This window comes from Pleurodeles waltl, chromosome 6 (assembly GCF_031143425.1).
Source record: "Pleurodeles waltl isolate 20211129_DDA chromosome 6, aPleWal1.hap1.20221129, whole genome shotgun sequence".
NCBI lineage: Eukaryota > Metazoa > Chordata > Amphibia > Caudata > Salamandridae > Pleurodeles > Pleurodeles waltl.
This window is the reverse complement of record NC_090445.1, coordinates 1,453,644,414-1,453,660,749: the sequence shown is the minus strand read 5'-3', so window position 1 is coordinate 1,453,660,749 and position 16,336 is coordinate 1,453,644,414.

The window sequence follows — 16,336 nt, the reverse complement described above, 5'->3', positions numbered from 1 at the left end:
GAGACAGAATAATGGCCTAAAATTGGACATTATTCGAGATTTTTGCAATGCAACATTTCTGACATTACCCCAAATTAAACTGGCATAATGAAAAGTATGCCCAACCTATGCAGGTTGTTATACAGGATATGTGTCAAGGTCACTAAAGATTAAAAAAAAGACAAGGCCTGGGCTGCAATGTTTTTTTTCTGACCGATATTGACAGTTGCCTCGCTGTCATCCTTTCAAATTTCAAGACCTTTAAATGGAGTTCCACTTCAGAAACCAGGCACAAAAGAAGGATAATGAAAAACCATTCATAGATACAGCATGTCGAGGGAATATCACGCTGTCAAATACCCTCTGGATACCGTGATTGAGAACAACAAGGAAAGAGCACAGCGCTGTACCAACTGAAGCATTTTACATCTATGTTACGTCCACCTCACAGCAAGACAGGCTATGAATTTGCACAGACAGTACTGTAAAAACTGATCTAATGAGAAAAAAAGGTTTACCATCTTTCTGTTCATGTGTAGGCTATGAAGCTTGGTAGTAGAATTTAAGGTTAAAATATGATGAATAGATTACCATAAACGCAATCTATTATCTTTCAAAGAAGATATGGAGATCACCGAGCGTGGTTTGGTTCATGCTCCAGGCCTCCAAATAGTTTTATATTCTTTCATATAGACATGTGTAGCTATCATGTGTGCTATCTGTCTTGACCAGTGAATGAAGGAATCAAACTGAACATTGCTTTAGCTAAATTCAAAGATGATCAAGCTGTTATTTGATATTTAATTTATTTATGCATTGGTTATATTAAAGCACCTTTGTTCCAATTAAAAGGGAAAAATATTTGATCTTACTAAACATACACAAATTTGCAAACTAAGGGCCTGATTTAGTTTTGGCGGACGGGTCACTCTGTCACAATGGTGACAGATATCTCGTCCGCAGAAATATAAATCCCTTATGAAATTGTAAGATTTAGATTTCGGGGGACCAGATAACTCCTTGGCCGAAATCTAAATCAGGATGGATTTATATTTCGACACGAGGGATTTATATTTCGCCAGGACAGCGTGAGGATTTTGGGGGCCCTGGGCCAAACATTTTTTGGGAGACCTTGGCCCAAACATATTTTGGAGGTCCCTGTTCAGAACAGCTTTGAATCTATGATTAATTTGTGATTCAATTTCAGCTCTTTCATGCCCTCTTTGACCAGATCACTGACACTGCACAGGCGATTCTACATGTATTTGTGCTTAATATTCAGGGATAGTGATGTGTGTTTCCAATATTGAAACACAGCAGCAGCTCACTAATATTACTGCAAGTCATCTCAGTGACACCCTCCATTCCTCATATATGAGGTCAGATTGTGATCTAAAAGAACCTTTTTAAATGGATGTTGCATGAAAGATAAACTCGAATTTCTCTGCCAATTGACTGTAATAGACTCTCACACAATACCCAGGTTAAAAATACATTTAAGGAAAACTGTATTTGAAACAATGTTTAAAAATTACCAAAGCTCATCAGGGCTAAACTCTCTGCAGAACAGAGCTAGCTCTATCAGGGCGACCCCTAAAAGGCAGGGGCCCTGGTCCAGAACCCACTTTACCTATATCTTACAACATCTTTGCCAAACCTGTTCCATGTGTTAAGTAAGATTGCCTTCTGCTTGGCATATGACAGACGCTTGCAGCCTTGCAGCACACCGTGCTTGTGCTACACTGGAGACGTACTATGAACAGTTACGCCGGCTCAGTTCAGATCCAATCACGTGTTTTGTACTTTTGCACTGTCTAAAGCATATACATATACTGCTGAATTTCGCCAAGTTAGACTATGATTTTCAGACGCACCTCGGAAACAGTGAGCGCGGCTCTTAGAATGTGAACTGAAGGAGAGTAGGGATGCGGAAAGAGGAGCCAGTCCGAAGAAACCACAAGTGCTGGGCCAGTTTACAGTGGGTGGCTTATTGTCTGTGAAATCGTCTAAATGTACCAGTTTTGACAGCGACACAGTTTTAAGGATATCGTTCATCAACCTAATGCGCTATCTCCGGTGAATCCCCTAACAGAAATGTATTCAAATTTTACTACACAATAATTGTATCTTATATCAACCATCACTTCTGTTAACTGCTTGATCTCTAGTATTGAAATTTTGTTACTAAGTCAAGGTAAAATAAATCAACTTTGGGCTGATACAATGGGCTTTCTCAGTGCCGAAACAACAATATGTGAAAATCACATCCAGTGATCAATATTTGAAGGCAGTTTCTCAATGCTTTAACCTCTCTGTTGAAATATTGTGTACTGAAGCGTCCTTAAATAATTCACCACGTATAACTTTGTTTTAAAAACATGGTCACCACGATATTTCTCGATCTGAAGCTATAATCTTGTAACACGGTATTGATTTAAATATAATAATGTCATGGTTGTAGGACAGGGGTAGAAAAAAGGTTCGTTCTTATATACACACAGCTTTACCATAAAATGTGAATCAAGCCATCTGTTTTTTTAATTAGACATATGGTCTGACTAACGAGTGACTAAAAAGCAATAATGTTTATACTCATTTTCGCAGGCTTCGGGTCACTCTTCTTGTTGAATTTTGCAAATATTACTGGAATATGGGTGGTATCAATGTGGTTAATTGCTCCAGCAGTACACTTCCCAGCATGGCAGAACAAGGTCAACCTGTGTTGGGAGGCCTGGCCCATGGCATCAGTTATAACAAAATATATATCAAAGTATTCCGGCAAAATTGTAAAAGTAACAAAATATTACTGAAAAAAGTCAAGGAATCTTGTAGGCAATGCATCATTCAAATATAACGAGCATATCAAAACTAAACTTTAACATTTATATATAACATCTAGAAAAATGTAAAGTGTTCAAACGTGTAAAGATGCTTGGATGTCCCTTTTTAATGGCCTGGCTTGACAGCGCAACTGTCGTCAGGCAATTATATGAGCACCACTAAATATGGGCTTTGGCCCTGCCCACATGTTGGGAGCCAGGAGTATATGTTTAGACAGGGCAGAAGTTGTGCTCTTGGACAAAAAAGATCGATGCCCTCCACACAGCTTTGATCGTTTTGTTTATTTATCTAGGTGCCAGAGCCTGAACTTTCAGGGGCACACACTTGACATTGTAATGTTATTAAAGTGTCTTAGATAACTGGATAATTTGTGGTGTTTTTTCCGACAGCAGCACAGATGTGAGGCGGGTAGTCATTTACCTACATAGATGTTTAACACTGGTGTCACTGTGCAACTGTCACCTGACATTTTTAACTGGCACTATATTATACTACAGTTCCTTGCTTCCACCCAAATACATATCCATTCACATGATATTTACTTGGAATGTTTCACATTACCATACAGTGTTACTCTAAAGCTATACCTATTGGCTTTGCCAGTGCTGTTTTCTATTTTTATTGTCATTGTTTAAGCCTATTTGAAAAGACACAGGATTAAGCACAATACGTATACTAGCATACTTCAAAACTTCTCCACTTTAGTGACAGACATTTAATTAGTTAATACTGCAAGTACGTGTAATTATGTAATAATAGTGCAATATACCAAAAGAACACTTGGAACCCGAACATGAATGCCCAGTAAACTGCGATCTCTGCCCAAACATGTTTGTATAAGGATCACAATTGTGACTGATGTGAAGTATATTGCACCCAATAACTGATAGGGACGATGTCAAGTTTCAGAAGGCCAAGCTTCACAGAATTTGAAGAGTGAAAAGACCCAGGAAATAAAAAACGACCTGCATAATTTAGTGTAAGTACCACAATGCTCACGTTATGCCCCATTTATGGGCAACACTTGGGACGGGCAATAAGAATAGCACTGCAGTCTCAGGCTTTGTTGGATGAAATAATTATCCACTCTGACCATGCAGCACTCATAATCAAACCAGGGGTGGCCCCTCTACTGTAGAGGAGGAGCATCGCCCTGCTGCTGGAGGCAGAAAAATAAAGTGATAACAAAAGTATTTTATTATCACTTTATTTTTCTGCTTAGTGAGGGCAGGGAGGGGCAGGACCAGCCACCCCACGTCACCAAGGAGGAGAAGTGGTACATGCACTTTTAAGTGCGCATGTCAGTTTGGCCGGCCAATTCATACTCACTTAGAACTCTCCACCCAGCTGTGTTGCACAGCCGGATAGAGACCAAGTGCAAGCTTCCACATCCTCCTTGAGCAGCATTTCTGCCCACTCAGGCCAATCATGAGGGAAGCGTCTGGATTGGGTAGGGAGGGAAGTAAGAAGACAAGAAGAATCAAGGCAGTGGGAGTGGCAGAACACCAAGACGTAAGGTACGTTTTTTTTTCATTATTGGTTTTCCCCCTCCGTGCGCTGCCCCCACCCCTTCCTGGCAGCAGCAGCTACAGCCATAAAAGTACATAGATAAGGTAGCAAAGCAGATAGGTAAGGAAACTAGTCAGTCAAGCATTAGAGTCAAACTGATCGCCATAGAATTTATGGCATTTCAAACTTGACAATTCCTTGCATTCATTCTGCTTATCGGATTGTTTGTACATATATTCCTTTCCCTCATATTGGCTCACTAAGCCCTTCTTTAAAAAATTGAAATCTACTCCCATGGGTTTCCACATTTGTTTTGGCTTTTTGGGGATTTGCAAACATCCCAAGGAGGAATCATAGCAATCGCCAACAATCTTAGATTTCTCGAAATCTTTGTACTAAGCAATATTGATTCTTGAAAAATGTTCTCTAGTAGGAAATCTGCTTGAGTGAATCAGGTGGAACTGTATACTCCCCTGTTGAACATTTTGTTTTCCTTCTTCAAAAAGAGAGTATTTGTAAAATGTTGTCCTCTGCACCCCAACAGAATTTGGGGGTGTTCCCTACACAATTACTGTAACATTATCCTGTATTATCCAAGATTATGAGTGCTTCCGATGGATGTCAGCAGTGCTTAATTTGTGCTTGTTGTTTCCGGTGCTAAGCACCGGCCCTTATTTATGAGGGCCGGAGCTTATTCTCCCGCGTCAAGCATTTGCTGCGAGCAAAAGACACATATGGGAAAGACGGAGGAAGAGAAAAACGAAAAAGCGTCACAAAGGTAGAAAGCAGAAAGCTGTAAAAGTGAGCTGAAGGGGCAGGGAGTGGCTTTATATGGATTGAAGAGGTGTGAGATGGCTTCAGGATTACACTGCCTCAGTTTCCATGTTCCCACATTTAATTGCAGCAGCCGCAGGTTTAACAGGAGGGCATTAAGCACCAGCACGTTTTTATTTACAAATTAAGCACTGGATGTCAGTTAGGAGAGCAGGACCGGTTTTAGAGCTGGTGGTGCCCAGTGCAACAATCCTTTTGGGAGCCCCCTCCCAGTCACCTGCTTCTCCATGGATTCCCTCACTACCACCCTCTAACAGTGCTCTTCCTCTCTACATAATCCCTCCCTCATATGTGTTCCTTTTGTTTTTTTTGCGATACTCATACCAGCATATGGTGTTATAGGTGTGGTGAGCACATCACACATTATACAGAGACAATGAATTATACATTTGTAAATGAGTCTATAGGAAATGTTACATAAAACAATGAGGATTACATGGTGTAGAAGTCACATCATCCATACTAGTAGGCGGTATGTTTTAAGAGTGATTGGTATGGAGAAGCACAAACTCAGGATTTAAAATGTATTACAGTGGCTGAGGTTGCTTTTATTAATAAGAAGGTGTTTCTACTAAACATATGCTTTTTTACAACACTAGGCCAATGAAAGAATGGGGAAAAAAACATAACGTTCTAACCTGTACCATGCACTTTGCATACAGCACTTTGACGACAGTTCATAGATCAATGTGAAATATGAGGATTGTAACTTTTAACAAAAGGGTCTCTGCGACATAAGCAGTAACCCACTGACCTATTCACATAAAATACAGTTCTGTGATCTACATGGTACATGTTCTTTGCAGCAGGCATATTAACACTCTGCCCTAGTTTATGATGAGTAATGCCTGTCATGAGATAAAACTCTGATCTGTCTCCAGCAGCAACATTAGTCACCAGAATTATCTTGACATTTTTTTTGCTTCCTGAAAACTGCTGTACACACAAGGAACTCTGCAGCAGGTGGTTTTAATCCCATAACTTATTCTAACCATGGCACCCCCCACATCAGCGCCAGGTGCGGCTGCATGCGTCGCATCATCATAAAGCTGGTTCTGAGGTGATGTAGCCTTGGTTGCTTCTGCTACTTCTAGTTTGCTGTTTGTTTCATGGTACTGCTTTTAATGCCCATGACCTTGGGGCACAAAGGCAGCAAAAAGCTTCGAAAGGAAGAAAGGGTCTAATGGCAAGGTTAACTCTGTGACTTCTACTCTTTGGCCTTCAGCATCATCATCTGCAGTCAATGGAGGGTGGCAGGTTACAACTCCAGGCTTGTTGGTGAATTTCTTTGCAGGGAGTTCCAGGGTGGAATGAATACCCGCAAACTTAAGGCTTTGTAAAAGCGACATGAATTCTGCAAAGCCACCCTCAATACACCTCTTTCCCACACTTAAACAAAACATGCAGGTGGAAAGTGCGTTTTATGATTTTACAATTTTTGCTGATCCTGATTCTGCGTATTAGAATGTTTGTATGTAGGATAACAAACTGTTTCTTATGCACATAAGATACATGCAGGCATACATTCGTGAATCGGGCCCTGGACAATGGTTTAAAAGTTATTAGTGACCTTCAAGCAATCAGTCCTTCAGTAAAGACGGATTCTTTACCCCTCACAGCATTCCTACTTTTGAGCTGAACAACAGCCAGACTTCAGAAGCTCAGTGGAAAAGCATGGGCTCAACTGAGTCGTATTGAAGATGTTCGGATTGAAGTGAGATTTCTCACCCACACTTCAGCCTCAAGTAAATATCACTCCCGCTCATCATTGGGGCCTGTCAGAAGAGGGTAGGGGCAGAGAGGAATTTATTTCCCAAGGCTCCTCTGTTTGAGGCCTTTGCAGCAAGCGTTTATTTACAGATTTTAAAGTAAAACTGCCTTCTTTCTTAATTTCGAGGCAGTTAACACAGCTAATTCCACTAGATGGGGCCTGATACTGGATCTCCTGTGTGTCTTCTTTCCCTATACGAAATTTAGTTTAAACCTTGAAACAGACTCTCCTCCTGTCAAGGACCTCAATTCAATTTGTTGATCCTGACACTGCAAAAACTTCTGACATGCCAGGCATGACCCCTCCTCGAACTGAGCCTCAACAGTCATAATAAATGGTTTTGGCATAAATCCTAAGTGTTATATAGCTTCATGGACCTGTTTATCACAGTCATTCCACCACAATTTACTCATGGCTTGACAGAACCAGAACAGACATGTCATTTTCATACCGGATATCGTGTTCCAGTGCTAGGCTTTCTTTAAAACCTTCCTGGGAGTTCGAGTCTTTGTTTGCTGCAGTTAAACAAATTTGACTAACATTTCTACAACGATATATAGATTTGCTCTAGGAAAGCAGATCCAAAACTGTTGACAAAATAGTCACCTTTATCTGCAGAGGAAGTTACCTAATGAGATGTTGAAGATCAGCCAACAGGTAGCCCATTCAAGAAACGAAGGGATAGATGATCAGAGCTATTTAGCCGTCGCAAACTATCTGTTTAGAAGAATCGGGCTGTTTGCGACTGCTAAAAAGCTGTCTGGCATGTTGAAATGCAAAATCGCGATTCGGTAACCTGTTACCGAATGGCAATTTGGCATTGCGATTCGGTATTAGGAAGGGGCGTATTTAGGGCGTCCCTTCCTCAATCCGAATACCAGTGGTATGATTGACTGCTTTGCAACTGAAATGCAGTTGCAAAACATTTGCAGGCCCATTTGCAAATGAACCCCTTTCCCTTTGTGAATGTCTGTAAAAGCATTTTTTAACAGCAGGTAGTGGAAATGAAAGGAATACATTTAATTTTCTTTTTTAAACACATGCCATTTTCCTTTAAGGAAAACAGGTTGGATTTAAAAAAAGATTGCTTTATTTAAAAGCAATCACAGACTTGATGGTCGCAATTATGAAACTGCAATTCCAAAATTGCGATCGTCTGGCCCTAAGCTGTTGCAGGAAATGTTGCATCAGCCCTATTTCAATTCTAGAGACTACCATCCCCCTGAAGAGATCCAAGCTAAGGGGAATAGTGCAAGGGGAAGCCCTCAAGTTATTAAGTCTCACAAAATGCCTAAATTAACAGAGGGCAGTGTGCAGCGGTAGTCTAAAAAGTGCTTGTGAACGCCTCATGGAAGCACCATGTGGACTAACTCTATAACAATGTGACAGTCTTACAGATTTTCCATTAATGTTTTAATTTGCAAGTAGGTGACAAGGAGATCAGAAATACAGACACATAAATATATATGGCGGGACCCAGCCTATGTAGTCTGGGTGATCAGTAGAGCTGCTCCTTTACACTGTGTGCCCACCCAAAACAGCAGATAGGTGCCACTAAGAATTCTTAAACTAGCCATACTTAGTTAAAAAAGAACAGCATCCGGCCATTTCAAGCATAACCTAATTCAGACTGTTCCGGTACAACCATCGAAAACCATATTAGGGGGATTCTTCGGTAAATGTCTGGATAATTCCCTGCTTTTATAATATTTCAGTAGTTTCATCAGTATTTAAGAAGGCCTCGAATACTTTTAAACTTGAGTATGTCATACTTTTCTATTTATTAAATAGTAGGAAGATAAATTGCATCTATAGGGGAACTGTATGGATCAATATGCATGAACACATTTACGTTGATGCATTCCACTCAGTAAGTGGTAAAAGTTTATCAACTGTCTGTCACGGCAGCAACAATGCTTTCCCACTGCCACAGTGGACCACTTACGCTGCCCCCTTGTTCTTTAAAACTACAGAAAGGTCACATTTTGTAATGCTCACAAAGTATTTTTTTTAATTGCAAAGTTGTAAGTCGTGCACCATTACAATTTTGCACAACATACCAAGAGTGCATCCTTTAAGGATGCCAGAACTGTAACCAAAGCAGGAAATTGAACTAACTAGTATTTACTCAATCATACAGAGGGTGAGAGCGAGTATGGCTGGATACAGACATTTAAAACAGGCTCAATATTTGCAGGGATATATAGGCAGTCGCGGCTGGTTTTGGGGCAAAGTGGCGGGCCGAGGGGACAAAACAAAAATGTTTTTTAAAACTTACCTGAATGCCTAACGCATCACCTCTCTTCTGGCTCCAATGCAGGCACAGGCTCCCAGGCTGCCCTGCAGCCAAACCTAACACTGCTCTCATGCTACTGCCAGCGTGAGAGCAGCACCTGGATTGGCCTGAGTGACCTCGATTTGAGCTACCAGACAGACTGGGAGCCTGTGCCTGCTGTCTCCAACCTGTAAACACATCTCGGGTTGGAGACAGTTCAGTGCACATGTCGGTTTGGCTGTCCTGAGAAGGCTGGCCAAACCCACATGTGCATTGACCTACTAATCCCCCTTGTGCCTGTCATTCCCATGGCCCTGTATCCTAGACTTGACGCTATGGAGAAAAAAAAATGATAATAAACATGCTTTATTGTCGTTTTATTTTTCGAATTCTGCAGCTGCAAGGTGGGGGGGGGGGTGCTCTCTGCCATAGCAGAGGAACCACCGCTGTACATAGGGTGAATACATTAGCCTTTCCATATTTCTGGGTCTGTGTTTTTGCAATCTAAGTATTTTCAAAGGCACCATTTAATGAATAACAACTTAACTTACCACCTCATTTTTATTGCTTCCATGCTGGGCTGGCCATCTCGAAATCACCTTCTGTGTTGTTTTCCCTTTAATGTCTCCACCTTTCTCTCCAACTCTACAAGATTATTTATTGCAGATTATTTTCTCAGGCTCAGTACAAATCTAAGTCTTGGAAAACAGATAGTGGTACTACTGCAACATCCCAAAAATTCATAAATGTTGCTTAATTCTACTGGTTGGTAACCAAGGAGGCATACACAGTCATTCCATATTTTCTTTCTCTTATACTGCTTCCTCAGGTCATCCGAAATGAGTTTCCTAATTCTCTTGCAACAAATGAGTCTTTAGTATATCAAAAATACATATCAGGTCTTATTGTTAGGTGCTCTGCTGTTTTGCTTCAATACTGATTTTGTACATCAACCTGAACTATGTGGGCTCCCTTGGCGACATATTGGTAGTCGATATCATGTGCATTTTAATCTAATGGATTTTAATACTGTGATAAACAAGTTCTGTTTTCAGTTTAAGCCTATGTCCCTCGTTAATCAAAGCTGCAGCTTCTTATCATATCCCACATAATAGTTACCGCAGTCACCCAAAACATTCATTATTGGTACATCAAAACAAAGCATTTAATATAAAGTAATTTTAACTTCATAAAAATATTACTCCTCCACTCACTGTCCATCACTAAAGACTTGACGGAATAATTTGAGCAAATATTGGAAGCCCGTGTATTGCCCTGCTTTATAGAGAACGCTTTTTATAAGGTAAAAAGGGCTCTTGACAACTAAAGACAGACATCTCTTAATATTTAACAAGAAAAGATGAATTCTCCGATGCTGGGGGACAATCCAATTTGAGGATGATTACATGCTCTGAGATTATGCCATTTGATTACAAACCAATGTTAAAAATAAGAAAAACAAAAAACTTTAATCTGCAGGGACAAGAAGCTCATTGAATATGTTATTCACAACTGTACATGCCACACGTCATGTTGAATACCTTGGGTCAGTGGCATAAGGGAAAGGCTCATGTATCTATTTTGTGGGTGATAGTCTGTTTTGATGTAACAGAAGTAATTTTCAATTTCCTCAGTGAAATCAAGGAAAAGTTTCAGAGCACTATTTCTAAGCTTTGTATGCAAAGTTTCTTATGAGTGCCGGGCTGTATTGGCCTCTGATTCACTTTTCATCAAAGCTAATCATAGCAGTCTGTGTTTCTACATTTACCTGAGAATCTAGTGCAGCTGAAGTGTTCCAGAATTATCTAATGACAGGGCGAGCCAGGAATCTTGCTGGAAGGGGTGTGAACTGTTCTGAGGGTAACCTTGTGGTAGGGCGCCTCTGTGAGAAATTCACCCCCTTCCAATCTCATGTCTCCTTTTCCAGATGGAGTGGACATAGCCGAGTGAGGATAAGTTCATGCAGAAGTACACCTAGAGGTCATCTACAGATTCTTGTACAAGAACAGCTCACAAAGTAAAATAAAAGAATGTGTTAGCATCAAACAACTTCACCAAAACTGAGTGTGGAAACACATGAAGATGTGCAGGTGGTCGCAGCCCATTCATCTACCACACCCCACTGCCATAATAGCATGAAAAATCTATTAAAAAACACAATGTGTGACAGCAGCACTTCTTGGTGACACCCACCCTGTATACATTTGACCCCATAGCACTGCATGCTCATTAGTCCTGGAGGAAACCCTTTGCAATTCACACCAGATTCACATGCAATTGCCAAGTATCAGCATGATTGAATGTGATGTCAGATCTCTGTTTCACAAACAGCATGCACAAAACAAATATGCCATTACAACAACAGATTTCTAAACTAAGACACAAGTAGAACTGGCCATTGTGGTATTCATTTCATCACAGTTTAGAGTGGGTGGCCTCGGACAAAAGTTTACCTTCCGACAGTCATTTTCTTGAAGATTTTCTTCAGCGAGATGAAGTCCCCAGTCCGATCCGACCTCCCTGGAGCCCTTCCTTTTGTATGCGTTGTGGGAGCCCTCGGTGAAGATTTCTACATTCGGACTTAGACGATTTTTCAAGATGAAAGTCCTTCGACCGAGCTGAACCTGAATTTTGAGCCGACGTCCCTGGAGCCCTCTTCGGATACATTGCTCGGCAGGTCCAGGCCAACTTGCTACATTCTGAATTAGTCACTTTTTCAGAGATTTTCTTCAGCGGTATGAACCTGCAAGTCAGGCCAGGGCACGGTTGAGGCAAGCCTGCTAGAGTTGCCGCGGCAGGCCGGTCCCTCTATGGAGCTTTATCCAAAAAGTTTTCCAAACTTCTGGATCTTCTTCTAGAAAGTCTTTTGGGAGTCCACAGCTCACGCCAAGGTTCCAGAAGCTCTGAGTTGCTCCTTGAGGGTGCGGACTACAACTCCCAGGATGCACCAGATTCAAACTCCAAAATGGCCACTGGACAGTGGTCAGCTGGTCAGTTTCTTCAGGATCTGAGGCAGGGGACTCTGGTTAGGAATTTGTCACCTGTAGCAAACAGGGAGTCCCTCCCTGAACCAGTTGCAGCTAGCCAAAGTCCTTCTTGTGGTGAAGCCCAAGGGTGCAGCTGGTGCAATTCTTCAGAGTGCAGTGTCCAGGTACAGGTCAGGGGTCTAGCAGGGCAGTCTTTTTTCTTCTGATGTTCTTTCTGGTAGGGATCTGGTAGGGATCTGAGGTGTGGCTGCAGCTCTGCCATATTTATCCTTGCTCCTGGATGAAAAACAGGGGGGTCCTGGTTCTCCAAACAGATGCAGGGTCCTTCCCCCTGTGATGACCACTTCCTGGGAAGTGTGGCAAAAATCAGTCCCAGGGAGCAACATTCTTTAAAAATCGATCATAGCTGAAAATGATTTTTGGAGGTTAGATCTGACTGATCCCACCCACTGGTGTGGCTAAAAATCCTAAACACACCCCTCTCCTGCCCGCTCCTAATCTAATCAAGAGGGCACCTAATTGTCTGGGGTTGCAGGGTGTGAGGGAGGTGCCGGGTTGCTCCAAATGTCATTCCCTGCCTTTGAAGGCCAGTTTGGCAGCCCTCCCCTTCCTGCTTCCCCATCTGCTGAGGCAGATCTCCTCCCCCAGGCACATCCTTTGTGTTCAGCCCAGACCACTTCACACCTCATCAAGGCAGCCTGGTCAGGCTGCCAAAGGCAGCCAATCAGAGAAGGGCACTACAGAGCTGAAGTTGGCAACTTTTCAGGTAGAGTTTAAAACTCTTTACCTGAACTAGTATATCCAACAATTGTAAATTGCGGGATTTATTATAACAATTAATTTGATACCAAACTACCTGCTTATAGTTACATGACACCCAACTTTAGGGGCACATAGGACACACCTTAGGGGTGACATATGTAAAAATAAGGTAGTTTAAGACTTTGGAAGTACTTTTAATTCCAAAGTTGAATTTGCATATAACTTTAGTTTAAAAGCAGCCAGCAAGGCAGGCCTGCCTTTAAATTGACACTGGGCACCTCAGCAGCGCACCCGTGGGTGCACTACCTATGCTGGGATCCCTAAACCTACATGCCCTACCATATACTAGGGACTTAAAGGTAGGTTGACACAGCCAATTATAATTAGCCTAATTTTCATATTCATTTTATACAGAGCACAAGCCCTGGGACTGGTTAGCAGTACCCAGGCCAAGATCAGAGTCAGGAAAACACCAGCAAAAAGTGAAAAATGGGGGCAAAAAGTTAGGGGGCCTTTGCAGTCATCCCTGTTTTCTCACATTAATAATTTGATAGAGAAAGCAAATTAGCTAGATCCTCTACGGAAAAAGAGGCGAACAACTGTGCAGAGAACATCTGAGCGGTGGATTAGCAAAGACCTTCTAGATTCTAAGAATCAAATAGGGGGAATAGATGGTGTGTGTGGACAAAATATGAAGTCCGAAATATCATGTGAACAAAATATCATGTTAGGAATATTGAGGAAAAGTAATATCTTGAAAGCAAGTTTCTGCAGGAAATCAAAGTTTTACTGTACTTAACTATCACCCTGATGCTATATATATCTTCAGAGTGTATAGATGAGGAGTTAAAAATACTAAATCTATACCTATCTATTTGCACTTACCTTTTAGACAAAATATTCTGTCCACTCAATATTTTTAGCATCAATATTCTGCCAGACAACAGGAATAAATGGCAAATGACGTTTCACAATATGTTGATGAGAAGTCAATCATACATTTAAAAGCGTGCTGCATAGCTCTGAAAATCATACTCTCAGAAATTGCTACACTTACTTCCATTCTCACTTCAGAGCTATTAGGCCAGGGTTTAGCGAGATATTTTTCACACAAGACATTTTAAAGATGAAAACATGTAGCTATGCTGAGAAAACGTTAATTAACGGAAGTTGACCTTTAACCAATTTCAACTGCTTTTAGAAACCTCTAGGAACTTTAGTACCACCAGGTCAAGAATTTTGAAACAGTCTACAAAACATATAATTGTCACGCTGCAATAGATTGTGAATGCATACATCTCATTGGTAGTTGTCATAGCAGACCCAAGAGTCACTTTGCTCTTCCCTTACTGAAGAATCATACACTCAACAACAAAGGCCCAGAATACTTTATCCAAATAGCATAACTACCTTTCCAAGACAGCACAATCAATCACTCCCTGGAACAGTAGCGGAAGGAAAATTACAACCTGCATGATCGTCAGTGGGATTTTACCCTAACAGAGGGAGAATAAGCGCTAGTATCAGCCTTTTATGGTGTAGAGGTTCTAGCAGACAGAGATTATCCCAGTGAACTTATTTTTCTGGACCCACTGTCAACCTTTGGTACTGTGGACCAACACATTCTAGATTATATAATATGAGGATTAAAGGAAATATGTTACAGTGAATTAGATGTTATCATTCTGGAAGCACCCAGACAACAACAGGCCCACCTTTTGAATGAAGCTAATACAATTTGACCTGCGGGTTTTCCAGGGCTCACCCCAAACCTCCATGTTTTTTTTTTTTATGTGTATATTGTCATCAGTGGGCTTCATGAGAAAGCTCAGTTTGGGATGTCCTCAAATGGAGATGAACACCAGGTCGAAGTTATCCATAGCATCAACAGCTACTGGGTGAAAAAATAAAAGTTTCCCTGTCTCTTTGACATAAACACCGACTCTTGGGGGTGTCAAGGCAATCACATACAGCAGAAATCATAAAGCACTGCTACAACTAGATTAAAGTGCTACATGGTCTCAGCCCACATTTGGCATTTTCCCTCAGGTCTTATGCACATATGTCTTTGTGGCATTACGATTGCACTTTTGCAGTAGTGTTTAGTTTAGACTTCCAAAGACGAATAGGGCAAAATTAGCAAAGGTTAAAAAATATTGGAAATTTAGCACTTTTTAAAGGGAATACATATGAGTATGACTCGCTGGCCAAATGCTATATAAATAGTTTGCCTGTATAGAAACTAACCCAATTTTCAACCACAAGTATCTCGTTCAGGGCTTCTTACATGAAAGTGACGGAGTTCCCCAGACACAAAAAAGATCAAATACCTGCCTTTAGGTCAGAAGGAGTCGCAGTTCTCTATAAAAAGTCGCATCTCGGTTTGAAAGAGTGCAATTTAGAGTCGAAGAGTTGTCCCATATATTGGCAGAAAATACATTTTACTCCAAATGAATAACAGTACTGGGAAATCATTTACTGTTCAGACTACTTTTATAAAAAAGGTATGTTATTACTAAGATCATCTACTCTCTCTTAATAACGTTTTTTAATTAATAGCTCTTTCTTCAGTGTCAAGATGCCATTTACGTGAATACACACAAAACAAAAAATAAAAATAAAAACTATTTTCCATTGCTTTTCCTTTGTGAAACCAACAACCCTGTTGGTAACATAAGTGTGGTATGTACCCCAACTTTCAATACAACAATAGTCTAAGTGGAAAGTTGCTTTTGGATTTCCCAACGACTGCCTTCATGACTTTCTGTCTTATTGCTTCATCAGGTGATTATATTGCTTTCCTTTATAAGCTCTTGCAAGCATCGATTAAAAATATACTCTAGGAATCCTATAATAGAACTATCTTCAATAAAGATTCCATCATTTTAGGAAATTATTATTATATAAACATTCACATGAAAAATCTATAGTTACCACCGGGATACACTCAATTGCCAGCATACACTGAGGAAGGGCCCACATATAACCAGTTATGAAGCATTCGAGCATGCATATCTGAAACTACTTTTAACATGCCCGGTGTCTGAATGGCCACACTTGGTATCTGTTACTCACAGAACATTGTTTTCCATATTATTCCTTTTTAACATTGGCCCTCGTTTATGTATATACATCATATAGCAGAGAAGGAATCTACAATATTTTAAGAAATGAGCCTGAACGACATGCAGATGCCATGTCAGCAACGCCTTATTTCTGAATCCCACACATGATAGTAACCCTGACAAGAGGAGAGTCCCTACAAATGCAGGAAATAAAATAATACCTGAATATGTCAATGAAGCAGAACGACACCAACATAACTGTGTGCCAACTGCTACATGTCCCAGCCACACTATTGTATAGTCCTCGAACAAG